Genomic DNA, 16,072 nt, shown 5'->3' with positions numbered 1-16,072 from the left:
TTCCGACAAACGTTCTTGCTTCACGAGTAGTTAATTTGAACATTTCACGGATTATAACTGGATACACCACCTACGAACGACTCAACATCACCCAGCATTAAACAGGGCCGCTGAGTGCAACGTACGAACTGTCAAAGACAGCCTAAAGAAAGTTTCCGACATAAATTTCGAAGCTATAGATGTCGTCGACACTGGACTAAATATACACAAATCCGGCACAATAGATGAAAGACTTGCACAAATCCTCATCAACGAAAGAAAGTCACCGACGTCTCTCGGGAATTGATCGGCAGAGTTAATGTTGGGCCGAAACATCAGGACCCGGCTCGATAAGTTGGACGACCCTGTTTACGCCTACAACTTTGGCCTGGGTTGAAAATTCTTCTCGGGTACTATCAGTCACCATCTTGGAAAGATAATGTACACCATTCCAACTCCAAAGAGAGAGATTCTCCGTCACCAAAACCTATTACGTCTATGGACGGAGATCAAAACACCACATCGGACGACATTTCGGATAAAAGTGTCCCACGTTGGGATCCACCCTCAGTCAACCCCTCACCTCCAGATTCCAATACTTCAACGGCCAGAGCAGCGGCATCAGTTGCTCCAGCCCGAAAGGTCATGTGCCGACGAGGGGCCGACGAGGGACACTACAAATTCGTCAACGAAAAATTCAGCTACCTCCTCCAAAGCAGTAGTCGACGTTTAAGCAGGGGCGTAGGAACGTTCTAGAAGTTGGAGGGGGCAAAGAGAAACCAAAAGGGGTCTGGAGAATGTTTTTGAATTTTTAATCGAGTGTAGCTTTTCCGAATGCAAGTGTACCTTTTACTACTATGTAAATTGGCGGGAAAAGACTGAAATGGAAGTTCTATAAGCTTTTTATGCTTTTAAAATGAGAATTTGAGACTTGTGAAGATTTCAACTGACCAAAAAGTTGGAGGGGGCAATAACATTAGTTGCCCCTCCCAGCAAAATTCTAGGGAGGGGCATTGCCCCCCTTGCCCCCCCTGGTTCCTACGCCCCTGCGTTTAAGCGTCTGACTGTCATACTCCACGAGAGTCTCAGAATAGGTATGATAGAAAAACACCAACAGCAAACTCGTAACAGATGCATGGCGTCTTCCAATCATCACGCAAAACACCTGAAACTCAAACCGACGAAAGCAACGGTTGAACCCCATCACGAACCCAGGGTGCAGAATCCTGCATTGCCAGGACAAAAGCACCGCGGCAGAAAAAGAAACCCCACTCCCAACCGTAACAGAAAAATTATATACCTACGATTCCTCAATACGAAAGTCTTTCGGAATAAATATGACTATTTATACACCGTAAGCTCTATAATAAGAAAATTCCAAAATTTGGAATATAAAATTAAGAAAAGCTACCAGAAAGATGAGATTTTTATGTCTGTAGAAGAAATCACAGAATTTGAAGAAATTTTAAATAAAAATTATTTCCATAGCAAAACTGTTTTTCAGAAGTTGTTGTTACGGGAGCAGATTAAACTGAACACGTCGAATAAATGGCATCCGGCTATTATACAGTGGTGTCTATCAATAAAAGTCATGTCACCAACAACGTATGAAGCTTTAAAACAGGCTATACTATTGCCTTAAAAAATACTTCGTTTAATTATTCAGTTGACATTAAATCGAAAAGTGGTTTTGACGAGGCTACTCAGTTAGAAATGGCTAAGAAACTTATTTGGATACTCTAGAAGAAAACCAAAAATATTTCTCACTAATTGTGACGAAATACAAGTTATACAATACCTGGTTTTCCGGAGTAATACTGGTGAACTCATAGAAACAAAGTAGCAGAAACGGAGAAGAAAATAAAGAACTCAGCCGAAGATAGGAATAGCAACTTAGATTTAGCCACTCAAGTATTACAACTTATGGTCAGAGGTATAACTACAAACTTCAAGTATTCCTATGCATATTTTCCTTGCGATAAACTAACAGCCGAAGACTTATTATCTATACTATTGGAAGCTATTGAGCATTTACAAGGAGTCGTAATTAAAATGGTTTCAGTTGTATGCGATGAGGCTGCAACGAATCAAAAACTAATAACATTTTGTACTGAGATTGAGAAAACTTGGCAGAGAGATGAAGTGGGCTATCGCTGTAAAAATTCTTCCTACAATTTTGAACTTTAAATTTTGTCTCCGATGTTCGCCACAGTGTTAAGACAGCAAAAAATGGCTTAGTGAACAGTGGTAATATTGAAAAGCACAAAGATGGAGTTTTAAGACCAATCAGGCTACTGATAAAAAATGGAAAGTATTTGCTATAGAAGCATGTAGTTAATACTTTTGAGTAGGATTCACCTACGTTATTAAGGCTTCCACCAAAACTTATATGGAACCACGTATACCTCAATGCCTTCAGCTGTATGAAATTTAAATTATGCGTCTAAGTACTGAGTAGCACCACAGCTAATGCTATGGAACAACTTGTAGGGAATGAAGCCTCCGAGACTATTAAATTTCTTTTGATGTTTGATCAGAATTTCGACACAATTATGTATCAAATTGTTTAAATCTGAAAAGAAAACTATAGCCAGCGTTAGCACCCTTTAATAGTTAGGATGATTGGAGGTTACTTATAATGTTTAAGAAAATAATTTTTCTTTAAAATTTAAGTGTTTGAGAAAAAACTTTCTTGGATACCTGAATGAATGTGAGGAAAAAATTAATCAGATAAGAGAATGATGACTTTACTCGCTCTAAAATGCTCCTCAGCCGAGAAACTTTGGAAGGATTGCGTATAAGTGGTAAGAATATCAATTATCTTGCGACTTCTTAATTCAAAGTATAATTTTAGGATATATTAACTCTTTCTGTTCCAATTTCGTTTTAGTTCATTCCATTATAGTTGTTGGAAAGTTCACCAAAAAGGCAAACTAAGAATATTGCTATAACTAGATCTTGATCCTCGTTATTTAGTTCTTTGAATTTTGTAAGTGCAACGAATGACATATTCAGCTGGCCATAAAAGCGTCTTGAAGACATCAAATTATTTCGGTTAAAAGTAAACGTCTGATTATCTAGCACTAGCAGGCCATTAGTAGGGTCAGAAAATGTGTCTAAAAAGTGTATTGCCTCCTCAGTTAGCTCGCCAATCTTTTCCTCTTGTATTTTTAAGGTACTCTATTTTGAGGAATGTAATTAAAATTTCAGTTTAATTATCCAAGATTAATTAAAATTAAAATATAACCCCACTATTTTCTCTGGTCTTCGTTGAAAGGTTACGGATAGGAAATTTGAGGCCTTGAGCAAAATTTCTCAGCGGTTTCATCTTAAAAAATCTTTGTAAAATTTTATTCCTAGAACGTGAAAACCAAAGCATAGCTTTAACAAAAGCTTTCAAGATAAATTAATATTCTTCATATTAGCCTTACTTTGCTAGCTTTCTTTTTTTAATTTTACAATAATTATGGTCGAAGTCCCTTTTCTCCATGTTTTAAACTACTCACCCACCACATGTTACCACCATGTGCGAAAGAACGCACTTACAAATTGTCAACCTAAAAAGAAACGTCAAGATGGCGCGATATACCACAGAAAAAAACGTAAAAATTCGTAGCCATGACAACCCGGAAGGGCCGAGAGAGAGAACCGCGTCTCACTTTTCTCCCACCCCTTTCTTCCTCCGTTTGTGGGGTGATGGGGTCAAGCCTCAAAGTAAGGAAACGTGCTTACTTCCTCTCGACCCCCTTTTATCCATGGTCCAAGGTTCTTCAATTTCATCAAACTGTGGAAATCGCTTACCATTATTAGCCATAATTCTTGTTAAAATCGAAAATTCCTAAATATATCAAAATGTTGGTTCTTTTTTGTTCGGATAGCGGTATTACTGCTTAAAGAGTGCGTTACCTTTGGCCAACACGTCCGTCATTTATTTCAACGATGAGGTTGGCGCTCGTAGCTTTGGTCTCTTTGCGAATCAATTTCGTTTTTAAATGAAAAGTATCAGCTTGTGATCATTATTTAACTTATTAATGTAGAACAAGGAGAGGTTTCAGATCACTAAGTGGTGGAAAGTCAAATAATAAAGACAATAATGTTAGTAATAAGACGAACCCTTATTGAATCATAAACAATGATTCCCATATAATTATCCCATAATGGAATCCTTAGAAATTGCTCTATTTATAAGGTGTATTCGGTGACGCCTGGGGTGCATAGCATAGATTGACTGGCCGTTATTACATTAATAAGATTAGTGGTGGTTATACTAACAATAATTATTTTTACATCCATCGAGAGGGGAATCTCTAAGTCATGGCATTAATTTCAGATAGAGTGAAAATTTAAGCTATCTATTTCTATTTAATTGTTATATGTATGACTAAAATGTTATTCAAGACTAATGATGGTGGCTATTTTTTCCAAATTTAAATAAAACCTGAATATCTCATGATACATCTGGAATAAAGATGTGCAATTTCATTTGTGTCCAAAATGATCTAAATATGAATCATTTTCCCGATGTAATAGTTTAGAAACTCACTATACGATGAATTTGCCCAGTACTATGATTTCTTTCATAATTAAAATGAAGCGGCGCCTGCGAGTTACGTGTTTCAAGCGATTACCATCTCTTGTATGAGGAGAGTAAAACTTCGTTCGTAAGAGATATATTTTTCCATCCTGGTATAACTATAATCCAAGAGACAACCGGTCAGAGCACATTCCTGTTCGCATTTGATCGCTTTGATTATGATTTAGTTTCAGCATTTCTTTATTTCAGTAGCCCCGCCAGTGGTAGGCACAAGTAGGCATGTGCCTACGTTGAAAAAATTTGGGATTAGTTTATGGGCCTCCAAATTTTGAATAGGCCTATATGGGCTTCCAATATTTAAACCAACTACATGCAAATTAATGTATTTGTATTTGCAAAGATGATAAATCTTAAAATTTTTATTATTTATTCAAAATTATCCCTAAGGGAGCCAACCCTTTCCCCAGTTTTATATCTGTTGTGAATTTGTTTACGTCGTTGGAGGGACACCCGCGACGCGCTTCTTCAAATCCTTTGAAGTCTCGTATTTCATAAATGGTCAATCCTTAGGAGCGGCAACGTATAGACAACTTTCAAAGCAATTCATTTAATAGATGTGAATGTTTCAAAGAGTCCCAGATAGATCGGGGTTATGGTATCATTCTCAAAATGCCACAAAGCCGCAAAACTAGGTGGTGGAGTGAGAAAAAACGTCGTAATTTTTATTAAAAAAAAGGTTTTATTCCATACAGTTATAGGATTGCAAAATATGTGGCTGAAAAGAGATAACCCGAGCAAGTCATTGAGTGTCGCGGGTATGTTTCTCAATTAAACAGCTTCAGCAACTTGACTTAAACCAAAGACTATGAATGGTTTCACATTAACCATTAATGAACATTTTTGTGATGATTCCGACAAATTGAACTGTGATGTAAACAAAGACTATAATGTAAATATGGACGGCCCAAAAATTACATTTTAAAGGAACACTTTTTTTTAGGAACTTTGAATCGTATGTCAAAATCATCAAAAAAAAATTTCATTTGCTTGTATTTTGTATCACAATACGCTTAGAGATGAATCGAAAAAATTTCAGCAAGAGCTTTCCTTAATCTGGTATTCTTTGTGGTAGCTCTTGAAGAATTCATTTTACTCCTTTGTCGTTGTTTGAAATTGTTCATCAATTTCTTCCTCTCCCCGTTTAGTCTATATAGTCAATTTAACTTTTGAAATGGAAAAAATTCGCGACAAGCAAAACTCAACGGAATTGTACTTGTATTGCGGTCCTGTACGACATACTAAAATGTACCATTTTGTACACGTGCCCAAGTGGTCTAAAAATGGCCGCCATTTTGTCTATTTTGGAATTTCCCCATAGTTCACTTACCCTTTTATAGATAGAAACATTTAGTCAATTATAATGTTGTATTACTTTCCATTTTACATCATTTGGCGTATCATTTGGTTATGTAAGCCGAATCGATACATACCTGCATGGACTAGATCAAAGTCGGAACATAGAAATTCTCGAAATCACTTGAATTACCGCTCAATATATATAATACGTTATTAAGGATTTACAGAAATTATTTTAACTAAATCTAGAAAATGACTTATTGGATTACTTAACCAGAGCAGTCATTTATTTAACCAATTATTAGTATTTTTATTTTTATTTATAAATATACATGTATTTAGTATTTAATATTCATTTTTCTCTTACACGTTGTGTAGTAAAAATATCTACTTTCAATTATGTATTTCTTCGTCTTTAAAAGAATTTAAACATGTTATGCCGTTACACTGTCCACACATTGCTGTACAGTACATTCGAAGTTTCTTGCAGGTGCATGATGTTCTGCAGTTACTAGATTTGCATTGCTTTTCCACTCCAAGTCATGGGGTAACAATTCCGTCCCCTGTCATTCTTGAGTCTGAAGATACACTCGGTGTATGTGATGTTTGGCGGCTTCAGATGTTGATGCGAGTGACGCCATCTCAAATGTGCAGCTGATAACCTGCTTGGATGCAAATTTATTGTACATGAGATACCTCTGCTGGTTTTGGGACTTTGCGCGTTTTAAAGCTCAATACAGTTTTAAAATTAGCCTTCTCCAACTTCGTTTAGTTTAGTTTTGTCAGGGTTAACGGAATTGAAAATAAGAGCGTCTTGTGCCAAATCGTCATTGTCTTTAAAAAGTTTCGAAACCGATTTTTTACCCTTTCTGTAAAATGATGATGTGGTATCGCACCCAGAAAATGAGTGAAGAAATGGCAAAATATCAGCTTAGATCCCTAATTTAACTTTCAGATTATCTTGCCAGACTTTGAGCCTTTACCTGGTCGTACCATAAAAGTATCGTTATCTTTGCAGTGGTAAATTATTAGAACCATTACATCGGTGTAATCTGAGATGACAAATGTAGGATTACTTTGCGCTCTAACTTCTATAGCCTTTGAAACAATGAGCGTATCAGCATCGCTTTTCGTGTGACAAACAGTGAACCCCGTTTTCACTAGTTCCAAAAATAGGTTATTAAATTATTTTTTAGTTTTAGACATTCGATAGAAAATCACTTTGCGACATAATGCACGCAAGATCATTGTGAATTAAGACTGTAGGGCTGATGGTCTTTGTTCGGCGCCTATGTTCTTCGCTCTTTGTACTGGTTTTCTCGGAGTCGTATCCATCAAAACAATTGTCGTGTGCAGACCTTAGTTATACGTTAGATAACTAATATTTTCCAACAATATGTTACTCTAATATTTTCCAACAATATGTTACTCTAATATTTTCCAACAATATGTTATGTCGAAATGCGTTGCCATTTTATTTTGTGCAAGAGATAACCTCCGTCAATAACGTATCTGTTATTTAGATTCTTAGTTAATACGTTTGATGGAGGGTCAAGTTTATCCAACTCTTCTAGTAAATCTGATTTAACATTTTCCCTTATAATTCCTTCGTTGACAATTCGTACTCAAAACATTGTTCTATTTCCTCGGGCGACTTAAGCGTGCAAACAATTCTATTATAAAATATTTTGGAGGAAAATATTCGGTAATTCAAGGGCGGCTTACAAGTACAAGTGATTTCGAGAATTTCCATGTTCAGACTTAGATCTAGTCTATGTAGGTATGTATCGATTTGGTTTACATCACCAAATGGTATGCCAAAAGATGAACAATGGAAAGTTATACAACGTTGTAATTGACTAAACATTTCTATCTATAAAAGGGTAAGTGAAATATGGGGAATTGACAAAATAGACACAATGACAGCCATTTTTAGACCACTTTGACACGTGTACAAAGTGGTACATTTTAGTATGTCGTACAGGACCCCAATACAAGTTCAATTCCGTTGAGTTTTGCTTGTCGCGAATTTTTTCCATTTCGAGTCCAGTTATCGGGTAATTTGACTAGACTAGTTGCCTTCAGTATTGCAGAGTCTAGTTTCGATTAATTTTAGAAGAATCGTCGCCTTCTTCTCTGATAGACCACCTCCGACTACAAAATATTCCCATTGAGCCATTACCTGTTTATCTTCTAAAACACTTTGCATCGCACTATCTTTTTTATTTTCAGTGTAATTTCCACTGTAGAATGGATACATTTTGTCCATGAGCGCATTAAAAAAAAAGTAGGTTCTCACGGAGCAGTACAATAGCCCTCCTCTGTTCTGAATTTGAGTCCATTTGTCATCTAATTGAGTTGAAGGTACCAGAGAGCTAAATTCCATAACCTTTCCCAGGTTAATTCTGTCAGTTGAATGTTTGAACAGTCCCTATAAAATAATGATAAACGGTTGGATTTTCTTTGTGTGCGATATTGTTATTATCCAAGGTTGCATTGTTCGTAGGTTTGAATGATATAAAGCTATTAAAGATTTCATCCAAAATTATTCGAATCACAATTTCCTTAGCCTTGAAAGTAATAGTATAATCCTGCGTGAAATTAAAATATACAGTTAAACAAGGCTTAAATTGGTAATTCTTCAAATTTCTTACGATCAAATGATCCAGTGTTAAAATAAAACATTCAATTTACTTTCTGTCCCTCAGTAGATTGATTTTATTCCAGTAGCTATTGTGTTGAAGCTCCGTTAACTGGTTCATCAAAATATCTTTCCAATATTTCATGTCTTCCGTTGTTATTTGGGACACCCATTCTAGAAGCGAAACTCGGTACTCATCAGCATGGAAGCTTTTGTCCAAGGTTTTTTTAGCTTGGTCCAAACATTTGACTAGAAATAGCTCAGCTAATGGTTCAAATACTCCACCTAAGAGATATAAAGGAAAAATACTATTTATTCTTCTTAACAACTAACAGATAGATAAAACATTTACTTTGAATTGTCTGTATAACTTCTTTCTTTTTCTTGTTTTTTCTTACTAAATGTATATCACATTAGTTATTATAGAATAAAGTATACGTATATAGATAAATTAATACTACTTCTTCAATTCATCTACACGTGCTGTACACATTTTGTATATTTGAGCCAGATTATCAGAACTCTTCAATGTAGTATTTCCCTCCAATCCTTTTTCTAAATCATTTTCTCTTAAAGCAAGGCTTAAATCTTCATCCGACAAACCTAAAACATCGAATTAGATAAATTCTTATATAATGTTATAAGTATTTCATCATTGTATATTTTTTCATTTTCTTGATTTCCTAGCTCCTCCATTGCACTTTAGTTTGCTTACTCTTACCAAGTTACCATGTGGAATATTATAACGTGCGTGTATTCCTATCCACCTTCAAAGTAGTTGTTACTGCTCTTTGTTGACTTGTCTTTGGTTTGCCCCCAAATTTTTAACCAGTGGTGCCATCTCGCGGTGAGTTTATTCCGAAATCGCTCACGTGCGATGTCCCTGTGAAACCTTTCATAGTCCTTGCTTCAACTAAATATTGTTAAAGTCGTCGTTTTAACGGAAACCGTTCCTATTTGTGAAGCTACAGTAGCTAGCTTAGAATGTTAGGTCTGAATGGTTTGGAATGAAGTTGCCAGAATCTTCGAGGGGTGGACCTTAAAATTTGGGGGCAATGGACTAACACTGTTTACGGAATCTCCAATGAGCTCAAGTTTGGGGTATCAGATGCATTTTGCAGGGTAAATGAAAAATTTCATGTTTCTTAAATTTAAAAAAAAAATTATTTTTTGAATGGGGCCCCGGGCTGCAGCCCATAAAGACCATGCCTAAATACGCCCCTGGAATTATCCCACATTCCGGTACCAGCAGGGCTCCTAGGATTCAATCTTTTTTGGGCACCTCATCATCCCCCTCCCACTGCCTGAGCTCCTGCTTGGCACCCCTAGGCTTCAGCCTTATGGATAGTGCAGCCAGTGTTTCCACTTTGCGGCGAAAAAGGGCGTTTTCGACGAAAACTGTCTCGGTGGGCACCATAAATTTTAAAACCGGCGAAAAGGCGAAAAAGCGGCGAAAACCATTGAAAACGGCGCAAATTGCGGCGAAAATATTTTTCGATATTTTCAGTCAGAAAAACTAAAAAATCGTCGTCTCTGTAGTCCCTCTACTCTGCCCCCAATGTCCGCCCATTCAATTTTTATATATACCAATAAAAAATGTATAACATTTGAAGAAATAAAATTTATTTTTTTTAATAAAAAAATATTGCCCAAATCTAAGATTGGAAATAAAGAGAAGTAAAATATGCAGTGACACTCACTAAAAAAATTTAGGTAAATCTAATGGGGGGAAATTGCGGCGAAAACGGCGGCGAAAATCGACTATAGAACCGGTGAAACCTGGTAAAATTGCCCCTAAAATAGGCGAAAATCTCTACCGCAGAGTGGAAACACTGAGTGCAGCACTGTGTACCGGCTCGTAGCAGCGAACCTTTAAGTTTACGCAAACGGAAGATAATACCTAACAGTCTACAGGTTAATAAAACACAGTGTCATTACTTCTAGTATTGAAAGCGGAGTGATAGAAGCAAATACCCTAATTGAGCGGATGAGGACCACTTACTTCGACTAGGAAATAATATATAAATTGACCAGAAAAGGAATCTAGACGATTAGAAAACACTGGCCTTTTCAAAGCAATAATGGCAAAAACTTTCTTCAGGAAGACGATGTCCTAACTCATTGTCAATATTAAAACTGGTTATATTCCAATCTAAATTAATTAAAGGGACAGATAAGAATAGCCAAAAATTAAATAAGAAATTGAGTAGCGTCACTGACTGACCGCTTTAGTTATTTAATGGCAATACAAGATGACTTTGAGGGCTTTACGCATTCCCGTGGCAAATACTAAATCCAACCAAAAACCATTCGGTTAAAAATTGCAAGGTCCTTCAAACAAAAACGTCACGTCCTATATTACTCTAGGCCAAAAAAGTAATGAAATCAAATAACGGGCAAGATCTGTAATTATATTCCCATAAACGTCATAAACTGGACTTATTTATCGACAAGTGATGTGCTCTGAAGTAATATGCTAGACCTTGCGCGTCCTAAGTGTTTTACTGAGTTAAAATCCTTTGTACAACCATAAAACATTTAAAAGAGAATGGCTAATATTAGAAGAGACAAGATTTCTTAGCTTAGTTGTAATGATTCTAATGATACAATATCAGTTAAATAATTTACCAAGTTAATTAAAGAAAAATGTCAATATAAGTTAAACGTTTTCTTAAGAATTTATAAAGAGTGAACAAATCATAAATTTTACAACGTAGCGGACGAAAGGCAAGCATAAATATCAAGAATTAGTTCTTAAAAACGATGTAGATGGGAGCATTACCTAATCACGGGACAATTTCAACCTCCCGACTTTAAAGTTATCTTTCGTTCTCGCAAAACGTGGCCCGGCTTGTTTATTTTATTTATAGGGGCAAATATTGTTCAGATCGAAATATATTATCTACTCTGTTTAGATTTACTCTTTTACCTTAAATGCATAGTAAACGAGTTTCAATAATCAGAGTCAACATAACTTAGCAGTGAAATAAATGTTGGCACGTGTTTAATTCTTGACTCGCTAAAAAGTACCTCCTTGGCCAACCGAGACAAATTAAAACACTCGATAAAATTACTGAAACTGTACGTACTAGTGGTACTCGAACATTTCTGTACATTATCGATAGGTGGCGGTGCGACTATTGAAACTGGCAAATTACTGAAAGCAGACAAGTTGTTGACTGCAGTGACGTAATTACTGCAGTCAACTTGTCTGCTTTATTTAATTATGGATTTGAGGTAAAAGAATAATTTTAAACAAAGTAGATAATATATTTCGATCTAAATAATATATTTGATACAATGCGATTCTAATATTAGCCATTCTCTTTGAAATGTTTTATGGTTGTACAAAGGATTTTAACTCAGTAAAACACTTAGGACGCGCAAGGTCTAGCATATTACTTCAGAGCACATCACTTGTCGATAAATAAGTCCAGTTTATGACGTTTATGGGAATATAATTACAGATCTTGCCCGTTATTTGATTTCACTACTTTTATGGCCCGGAGTAATATAGGACGTGACGTTTTGGTTTAAAGGACCTTGCAATTTTTAACTGAATGGTTTTTGGGTGGATTTACGCCTTTTTGTTTATAACAATAGAAGTGAAGTTATTATAATACCTTCAAACGTAACAAAGCGGAAATAATATCTATAACCAAAATTGGAAAGTGAACTTTTACCTATTTGGAATATTGAGAACTGCCTAGCTCTTTCGCCAACATTGTGTACATATAGATATTGTTTACTTTATTTTTTTGAAAATGTGACGTAATTATGCCCTTTAATTCATTTTTTAATGTTAATAAATAAGCTTGTATGATTGTTATTAAACTTTACACGTTGTGTACTGTGTTTATTACTCATTGGCATCGATAACCGCCCTCTGGCGGCACACTGCCCACCCTGACACTGGCGAGACACTTCGAACTCACTGCACCTCTTTCACTTAGAAACAACCTATAAATCAGTAGCATTCGAATGTTTAATCTATTTCCCTAGGACAAGATCTGTAATTATATTCCCATAAACGTCATAAACTGGACTTATTTATCGCCAAGCCCTATGGCGGACAACCCCCACCCTAACACTCGCAGGACTATTGTTGTCGAACTCAGCGCCCATTTTTACCTACAATCCACCTATAAATATGTTGCATACATAGTTTCCAAGTATATCCGTCATAGCGGACTATTTTTCGAACACAGCGCCAATTTTTCACCTAGAATCAACCCTCAAACCGTTTGCATTATTTTTTTAAAATCGCTGGTCGCTCCGGTATAGTACTTCTTATGTGTTTATTACTCCATGGTTTCGATACCGACTCGCTGAGCTGTACATTTGTCACCATAGCTCAAGAACTATACCAGATATGAACGTCTCCTTTGGATGGACACAATGGGAGCTTAATTTGAAACTGTATACCAAATTACATTTAAATTGGTTCAGTAGTTTTTGCTGTAGAGCGGTCTGCGAGGAGAAAGATGGAAGAAGAAGAAGAAAAATTAAGCCTTACTTTGCCCCATTACTACGAAACGTCGCCTCAACCCTGTTCGATGGAATTCGTATATGTTTGTCGCGTTCCTGTAACCTTTCAAACGATACATCACTTGTTTTGATACGACCTATAGTTTGTGAGATACGTGGGGGTAAAATCAGCTTCATTCTGACTCGAGATAATATAGCAAGTTCTCGGGTAGGTGCTCTACTCTATGACCGGACCTTGCATAGGGACTACCGTCCCTTTTTATTCGAAAGGAGTTTCAATTATCTCAACAGAATTATAACAAGTCTGCCATGAATATATTTGACAACATTTGGTAGAGCCAAGCCTCAATTAGTATTTGATGAATTTGGGCAAAGAGCTAATGAGTAATTCCAGGTCAAATGAACCAGGTCCAAACCACTGAAGTTTCAGATTTTGATGAAATTTGGCAAAGGGGTGTTGTTAAGTATAAATTGAACCCCTGTAAAGGGAAAATGGCCAAAAAAATATTTGTGCTAGTTATGAGACAAACAAAAATTTGGCTACTTTTCCGAAATCTGTTGCACTTAATCCAAACAAGTCGGCCCAGGCCGTAATATTAGTTCCACATCAGTGTATTCGAATGGGCAAAGCCATACACCCTTAGTAGACACAGGTAGGCAAACTAATACAAAGCTTTTGAGGCTTTGTGATTTCTTATCGTTGGATATATAAATTGCCACCCTAAGCGAAAGGGTGGATGCCGCCCACCATCAGGAGACCCGGGTGGGCAAACTAATATAAAAACTGTTGATCCCATGTGATTTCCTATAGTTAGATATACTATTTACCATCCTATGTTAAAGAGAGGCCACCGCCCACCATCAGGAGACCCGGGTGGGCAAACTAATATAAAAACTGTTGATCCCATGTGATTTCCTATAGTTAGATATACTATTTACCATCCTATGTTAAAGAGAGGCCACCGCCCACCCTCAGGATACATGGGTGGGCAAACCAATTCATTAGCTGTTGAGGTCATTTATTGACTTAACTTGCAAGGTAATTTGACAAAAAGCTATATTTTAAATTTCGATCTATTTGTGGTAGAGCTATAAACGGGTAGTCTTTACGTGAACTTGTAAGTTAATATAAATAAGTTTTGCGAATGGTATACGGCAAAGATTATCGTAATAAAAATTTACCTTCATAGATATAAAACTACATATGCCCGAATGCCCCTAGTTTTTGGATGAGTATGGGAGTCCAATAATTAATAATGGCGGTACGTAAGTGTGTGAAGGGAAATAGAGTCTTCAATGCTTTAACTTTTTAAGCGTACGCGTGTTCTTAATAATATAATACCTTCTCCCGATAGTGACTTCAATTTATAATTGTTTCTCAATGGTTCTATTGCTTTTATTACCCAAAAGGAAGTTCGTCAGTGTGGATTGAACTCGTAGTTTGTCTTGAACCTTTTGTTTGGTGTAACGAGTGATGAAATTTTTTAAATTCTCTTGTTGATTTATTTAAATAAGAAAATAAGTATCTCATTGTGGGGCTTTTAGAGCATTTATAAGTACATATGGGGAAGAGGGCATTTAAAATTTTCGAGCTCGTTTATTCGAGTACTCACTTTCGAGCGAGGCATCTTAAGCGAGTATGCCCACCTACCACTGCTCACCACCCGAACATTTAAAATTTTCGAGCTCTTTTATTCGAGTACTCACTTTCGAGCGAGACATCTTAAGCGAGTGTGCCCACCTACCACTGCTCACCACCCGAACATTTAAAATTTTCAAGCTCGTTTATTCGAGTACTCACTTTCGAGCGAGGCATCTTAAGCGAGTGTGCCCACCACCCACCACCCACCACCCGCCGCGAAGTTTGAGGTTCACTTGACCTTAAATTCCGAAAATATACGTAAAATAAGGCGTAAAAACGGACGAGAATTTCGACAACTTAACTAGCCAACTCCCCCCGCGCCGCTAAAACTGACGAGAATACAGTAGAAGTTCCGAACAAATTTTGGGAAGCTTCCAGTGGCCGAGAGCGTAAAGGCGTCATTAGTCGTAGTTTTTGACTGTGAGTTCGAATCCCGGTTTCGCCAAAACTGCAAATTATTTTCGCAGCGCCATCTGCCGTGTCGTTGCTTTGCACACCAAACAAACAAACAAACACACAACACTTAACGACAATCCGTCCATAGCAATAGTCCCACTTCGATATATATATATATCGATGTGGAACTAAAAATGGCTCTACCTTTGGTTCTATTAATGATAGAGACGTGTTCTTTGAGTCATTTTAAAGGGAAAGACCACAGTATCTCGTTTCAAGTCAATTTTGAAAAAAAAAGTGTTTTGAAATTGTTTTTAGAAATTTAAAATTTTCAAATCGGTCGCTCGTTGATACCAAAATACCTTATTTTTAAAAAAATATTTTTTTACTTAAATTGACTTAGCTGGTGCTGATACATACTGTGTATAATTATTTTCTTGTATATTGAACTTTTGACGAAGTTACACGCAATTTACTAAACCCCCACCATTACCAATTTTGACCATTTTAACTTTTTTTTAAATTTCAGATGGTTATTTGTCTTAATCAAAATTGCTATATAGTTTTTTTAATTTTAATACTTTTATCTTGGTAATTTTACTCACCTTTATTATAAAAAATCTCGAGATAGTTCACTTTAATAGAAAATACGTACATGTATATTTAATACAATAGAACAGCAATAGCTTAAGATTAAAAAAACTATTCAAAACTACAACTTGTTAAAGGCCGGTTTACTCTTGTCTTTCACTGGAATTTGGCTGACCTTGAGCTGAGGAAGACAATCTCTTTGTTTCCAATTTTGTTTTAGATAAAGGCACAAATGAATGGAGGGATCTTATTCCTTTAATACGGAGTGCACTCGCATATCTTGGTTTTAATTTGCTATCATTTTGATCTAGTTCTACCTGTCTTACAAATTCAAAATTTACACTCGGTGGTTCATTTTCTTTTGTTACCCACTTAACTTTGGCCCACGAGAATAGTGGTTTTGGACTTAAAATGATGGCCTTGTTTAAGCTGTCTATAGTTGCTG

Source organism: Leiobunum rupestre, chromosome 1 (assembly GCF_980474605.1).
Source record: "Leiobunum rupestre chromosome 1, qqLeiRupe1.1.hap1, whole genome shotgun sequence".
Classification (NCBI taxonomy): Eukaryota; Metazoa; Arthropoda; class Arachnida; order Opiliones; family Sclerosomatidae; genus Leiobunum; species Leiobunum rupestre.
This window is presented reverse-complemented; position numbering follows the sequence as displayed.